The sequence below is a fragment of the Pogoniulus pusillus genome, chromosome 11, assembly GCF_015220805.1.
Source record: "Pogoniulus pusillus isolate bPogPus1 chromosome 11, bPogPus1.pri, whole genome shotgun sequence".
Taxonomy (NCBI): domain Eukaryota; kingdom Metazoa; phylum Chordata; class Aves; order Piciformes; family Lybiidae; genus Pogoniulus; species Pogoniulus pusillus.
This window is the reverse complement of record NC_087274.1, coordinates 2,064,908-2,070,907: the sequence shown is the minus strand read 5'-3', so window position 1 is coordinate 2,070,907 and position 6,000 is coordinate 2,064,908. Positions and strand designations below refer to the sequence as shown.

The following is a 6,000-nucleotide window of genomic DNA, read 5'->3' as shown; positions in this document are numbered from 1 at the left end:
CGTGGCGCTCGCGACCGTCCCACGGGGTTTACGGTGCAAATCCACGGGGATTGCGGCCACCCCAGGGCTACGCTGCTCCGCTCCCGGAGATCCACAGCTTCCCCGCCGCTCTGTACGTAGCGGATTCGCGACACCGGCAACCGAGAGCAAAAAGCGGCCGCAAACGAGGCGGCGTCCGCGGCCTCCCCGCAATGGGGCTTGCCAACGCACCGCGCTGCCTCGGCAGGCACGGACGGGGTTCGAACCCGCGATCTTCGGTTTACGAGACCGACGCCTTACCACTTGGCCACCGCGCCTGACGGGCTAGCTGCACCCCCGCGCCGCCAGTGGAAGCGAGCAAACCGCCCTCCGGGACCGCGACCGCCCCGGGGACCTGCCGCCGGCGACACGGGATGGTCCCCGCCGCGCCGAACCATCCCCCGCAGCCCCTCCTGCTTCCCGGGGGCTGCTGCAGGAACGGGCGGGGCAGGGCAGCCGGCGATGCTGTCCCCGCGGAACCTGGGCGGGAGGACGGGCAGGTGGCGCAGCCCCCGTCCGGTGCCTCGGATTGGCGGCTGGGCCCTTCCCCGGCTGAGAGAGGTCCCTCAGACGCCTCTTCCTGCTGAAGCCACACCGGCAGCGTTCCCTGCGCTGAGCCCCTGGGGCTTCAGGGCTCGGCGGCGTCACCAGCACTGCCCAAACAGCCCATGGAACGGTGGGTGGGCGGCGAGTTTCCCTCTCCTGGAGGACAGCTGCTGACCTTTCTCAGGACAGTTGCGCTGTGCATCGCTACCGCAACACGGAGCTGCCGCAGGAGACCAGCAGGAGAAGTTCGCATGGGAAATGCCAGTACTGAGTTCACACACCCAGCCCTGCTGCTCTCCAGGGCCTGGTACCTGCTAGTGGGCCTGTTCCGGCCCTGCCTCCCTGTTTGCGGGAAGGGAGGGTCCCTCCGGAGCAGGAGCGGTGGGAGCAAGTCCTGCTCGCAGCACTGCGACCTGGCTCAGCACAGCTCCTACCCCTGGCACACTGCTGCCGTCACTCTCCCTGTGCCAAGCAACAGCGTTTCCACCCCTTCCCTTGGGGCAGTATCAGGAGATTCAACACGGCTCTCTGTCAGGAACTGTTTCCTGATATTCAAATGGGATTTTCACTTTTCACTTCAATCCCATTATCTTCTGTTTGCATGGTAAAATCACACTGGCATAAATCATAAACACAATACTGCATTATTAATATTTCCTCCTTTGGGTTTCCAGCTACCAAATGTTTAGTCTTATGGCTAATGCTTGGTTAAGACCCAAGAAATGAATCAGCTCTCATTTTTATCACCACTAGCTGTAGGACAGGAGGGAAGAATGTGAAGGATGAGGTTTTGAGCTATTATTTGGCTTCACAGTGAAATTTCTCCTTCTAGTTTTCAACCACTGCTGGGCAGTGTGGTGGTTTGGGGTTTACACATGCCATCTGGAAACCCCAGCCCAACCAAAAAGAAATTAAACCAATCCAAGGCCAGTCTGAACTGCCTGCCTGGCTGGCAGAGCACAATCCCTCTCTCTACTTTATACCTAGGAATTTGTATCCAAGCACCGCTGCCTGTTCAACCAGATGCCAGTTACACAACCTTCGTTACAAGAGCACGTACTGCACCTGCAATGTGCTCCTTGCACAAATCAATAAAACACGTGGGGGATGAACAGCTCATTCCAAAGAGGAACAGCTGCTCTCCAAAGGGTAAGTATCATTGTTACGTGGTAACACTTCTAAGCCACTCTCAGGTGCTAAGCTTCACCCTTCACACCCCAATTGATTGGGGAGCAGCACCCCAGCCATGCCTGTGAGCTGAAGGCAACAGGACTGCAGGAGCTGTTTGGGCTGTAGAAATCATGGCTTGTGTTCAGCCCTCTGTGGCCCTGCTGTTCGTGTTTTAGGCAGGCAGTGTTTAACCACATTCCCCAGCACATGGCATAGCCCTGGCAGTGCTCTTCCTCCTCCCTTCCTGGCTCTGGCAGCCTCGTATGAAGAGTCTGGCCATTCTCTGCTGGGAGAAAGATTGGCTGCAACCACCCACCGCCCCTGATGGGAGGCTTTGGGGCTGTGCCTTTAACCCACAGTTAAGCAGTAATTCAACAAATGAGAGAGAACTGCTGCTGCTCTTCAGGACACTCCCCTCAAACACACACTCTGCTGCTTTGCCCAGCCAGGCCTCGAGTCCTCAGGCCACACTTTGAACAAAGGAGGCCGAAGGACAGACTTGGTCTAGGGTTATCTCTGTTACACAGGAAAAGCGCTCAGGCAGAGCAGAAGATGGCAGGAGGGCTTAGAGCCATCCTGCCCCATGACCCTTCAAGCTTTAAGTAAAAGCCTGAGCCCATAAAGAAAAGCCACTCAGTGACCATTACACAACACTACATAAACCACAACTTGATGTGCTACAGTGCAACAGGGACAGAAAGAGCACAGCCCTTCAGTAGCTACAGTCCATCTACCTCATTTGGTGCTGCAGCTCAACTTTTTTTTCTTTTCATAGCTTGTACTCTAGTTGTAAACCTTATGTTAAACACTGTTGCATCAAAATATTGATGACCTTGTTCGTTCAGCACTATAAGGACACAGATCTCAATGTGAGAGAGCAGAGGTTTTAAGGAACGTGCCAGAAGACATGCTTACCCATGATCATTGCAGAGGAGCTTTTAAAATCACTATTAATCCACACAGTTAAGGTTGACATCTGGGACAATCTTTAATTTACTAGGCATATGCTTTACCGTGTCCAAAAGGCAGCTGGCACCAAAGACATAACTTACCCAAGTTATGCAAGCTGGGAGAGTCCCTGCAGCATTACGTAGGTCAAAAGACATTTAGAGTGGAGTGAGTGACACATCACAGACCCCTGTCTGCCATCACAGAGCTAGCAAAAATGGGCCATCAGGAACAGCAAAGGAAAGCAGAGGAAAAGCATCAAAGTCCCAGCTTTGAGACTGCTATGCTGAACTGGATGGGCCAAGCTACCATGAGGCGATCAGAGGCTGCTGCCAGACTGGGAGCTGTCTGGTGCAATCGCACAGTGCTCGCATGAGATGCATTTCCTCTTTGCAGCCACTCTCCTTGCCACCATCCAAGTTTTCAGGAGTCACAGCTCCTGCAATCTATTTCCTGATCTGCTCCTGCCTCATTTAACCTTTGTCTGTCTTCAAAGCCTCTTTCCCTTCTCACCCCCCCCCCCCCCCCCCCCCCCCCCCCAAAGATAACAATCACCTCCTAGGGAGTTCTAAGCTTTAACTCCTGGTTGCAAAATGACCCAGAGGTCTCAGCTTCCCCAACCCAATAGGAACAACCTAATTGTGTTAGAAACCACTACAGGCTTGGTGAGGTACACAGTGATGTATTCCTATTCTCAGAGAAACAGCTGATTACTTTCCCAATGTGTATTTATTGCATATCAGTGAGTAACTGCTCTGGAAGCAGGTCAGTAGTACAATACGTTAGCTTGAACTGCTGAGATCTGGAAACAAAACTGTTCCCAGTGTCTCTGGTGAAGCAGTTTAGCATACACAGTGGGGAATTTTCCTTGAGCCTGCTGTTATAAATCATAGAATCAACCAGGTTGGAAGAGACCTCCAAAACTCATCCCGTCCAACCTATCACTCAGCCCTATCCAATCAACCAGACCATGGCACTAAGTGCCCCATCCAGTCATGTCCTGAACATCTCCAGCACCTCTCTCTAGGCAGCCCATTCCAATACCAATCACTCTCTCTGTCAAGAACTTCCTCCTAACATCCAGCCTATACCTCTCCCGGCACAACTTGAGACTGACCCCCCCTTGTTCTGTTGGATCTGAACATCCAACATCTCATTGCCATGAGGATTTTGGGAACAGGGAACCCTGACATGGTAACACACAAACTGCTCCATGGATTACTCATACACTGTTTTTCACTCCAGTTCCTCAGTTATCTGCAGCCCCAGGGAGAAAAGCTGCCCAGAAACCCAATGGGTTGATACTGTAAAACACATGTAACAGGATCAGAAACAACTGACAGCCAAAGCAGAGCAGTTTGCACATTGTGGTGTGGGAACCGAGGAAGGGAGTCAGCTAGAGTGCGTTCCTGTGTACCTTTGACACAAGATTAAGGTTAGAAACATAGTAAACTGGTATGCTCCCCTTGTGTAACATTTGTACAGAGGCATAGTTAATCCAGAACAAAGAAGTGAAAACAGTCTGTGCCAAGATAGCCAACACCTCACCTTTACCCAATTAGAATGTTAAAACAATACTTTACCCTGTCACTGCAGTCCATAACCAATAGAGTTACCACCATTTGTAGAATGGCATACGGAAAGACTGCTGCTACAGTAAGAAAGGGCTTCAGTTACGATGTCCACACATCCTTGTGTTGCTGTTAGTCTGTCGCTAAGTAGCATATACAGCAACGCTGTGGTCACTTGAAGATCACTGTAGTGCTTTTTCAAAGAAAGCATTGGCCCTGCAGTATGAAGTCTTTTCAAGAGAATTCCCTTTCCCTTTTTCTCTTGCGTGGAGCTCAGCTGGGAGCAGAGAACTTGCCGCATGCAGGGGCCGGGCTGGTCCCCTGGCTTCACACCCGTCACCACCATGCACACAGGGGCAGAGCAGCCCTGGCTTTTCCACACCAGGGGTACAAGTGACACCTGATGAAGTGAGCTGAGAGCAGTAGCAAACTTTAAAGCCACTACATCCCACTGCAGTAGCACAGCTGCGAGCCATGCCGGTGTGAGCTGCACGGGCAATTCCACACTAACCCTGATGGCTTCCCTCTGACCTGCTGCTGGGCAGGGAGGACAGGGCAGAGCTGCACAGGGCTGCTCGCTTTGCTGCTTCCCCCGGGAGCCTCCCCAGCACACCGGAGAAAGGCACGGGTTTTCGCAGCAAGAAACGCCCAACGTCTTTGTAGGCTGTCTGTGGCTGCCTCTCTTCCAGCAGCATTCTCCCAAAAGAGCGGAGGGCGCTTTTCGGCAGCAGTGCCCACAGACAGCAGCCCTGGGCCGGCTGCCCCGCGGTGCCTGTGCCCATGGCGCCCTCCCTCCCTCCCTCCGCGCCACAGGCCTTGCACCTGCGCAGCTACTCACTCCCTCGCCTGGTGTTTCCCTCTAAAATGCAGAGCAGAGGAGTGAGGAGCAGCTCTGGCAGCTCAAACAGGAGAGGATAAAGAAAATTTACCTCAGGGCGTTGGTCAGGAGGGCCCCGCAGGCACCGCCGTGTCCTCTGCCTTCCCGCCTCACACCCGGCCTGTTCCGACGCGCACTCGGCGAGTGCCGCCTGAGCTTGCTCCAGGCCCAGGAGCTGCTTCTGTCCCCGCTGCTCGCTGAGTGCCACCTGCCAGCGCTTCCCGAGGGGTCTCATCCCTGTCCCGGCCCCTCGCAGGCAACCCTTGCTGGAAGCACACCCGGGAGCTGTGGCTGCTCCTGGGGCCGGGCAGAGCGCAGGCCGCTGCCGAGCCGCCCGGGGCAGAGCTTGCCCTCAGGTGCGCAGAGGGCAGCTGCTGCCGCTAGCCGTGAGCCTCCGCTCCGCGGCGCGCCGGGGGTCAGCGCCGCCACACCAGATCAGACCACCCCGAGGGGCGGCTGCAGGCAGGGCCCTCCCCGCAGCAGCTCGCTGCTCCCCGGGACGGGACCCGCGGCCCAGGCTCCTCAGCCGCACGGGTCAGCAGCGAACTCTGTTTCAATCGCGTTAACAAGCGGGCTCCAAATCAAGCAAACAGCTCCCAGCTGGAGGACCACCAGCGCCGTGGGTGGGGAGATTAACGCGCTGGTCCCGTGAAGCTTCGGCGTCAGGGATCCGCCGAACTCCGGCAAACGAGCGCAGCTGCGGCTGCCAGACAGAGCCTGTGCTGGGACAGGCAGCCTAGTGGCATCCCTGTAGCGCAGCCCCAGGTGAGGAAGCTGGCATTCGGGCAGGCGAGAGCAGAACTGCAGCCCGTGGAGGAGAGAAAGAGAGGCGGGTACCGCGCCGTGCACGCAGGGGTGCGGGGGACATCC

General features: G+C 55.5%; 1 non-coding gene across 1 annotated transcript; it reads right to left on the bottom strand.

Moving 5' to 3' along the window:
• Positions 1 to 224: 224 nt before the first annotated feature.
• TRNAT-CGU (transfer RNA threonine (anticodon CGU)) lies at positions 225 to 296 on the bottom strand. The gene has a single exon. It is a non-coding gene; the product is annotated as a tRNA-Thr (tRNA).
• Positions 297 to 6,000: the final 5,704 nt, after the last annotated feature.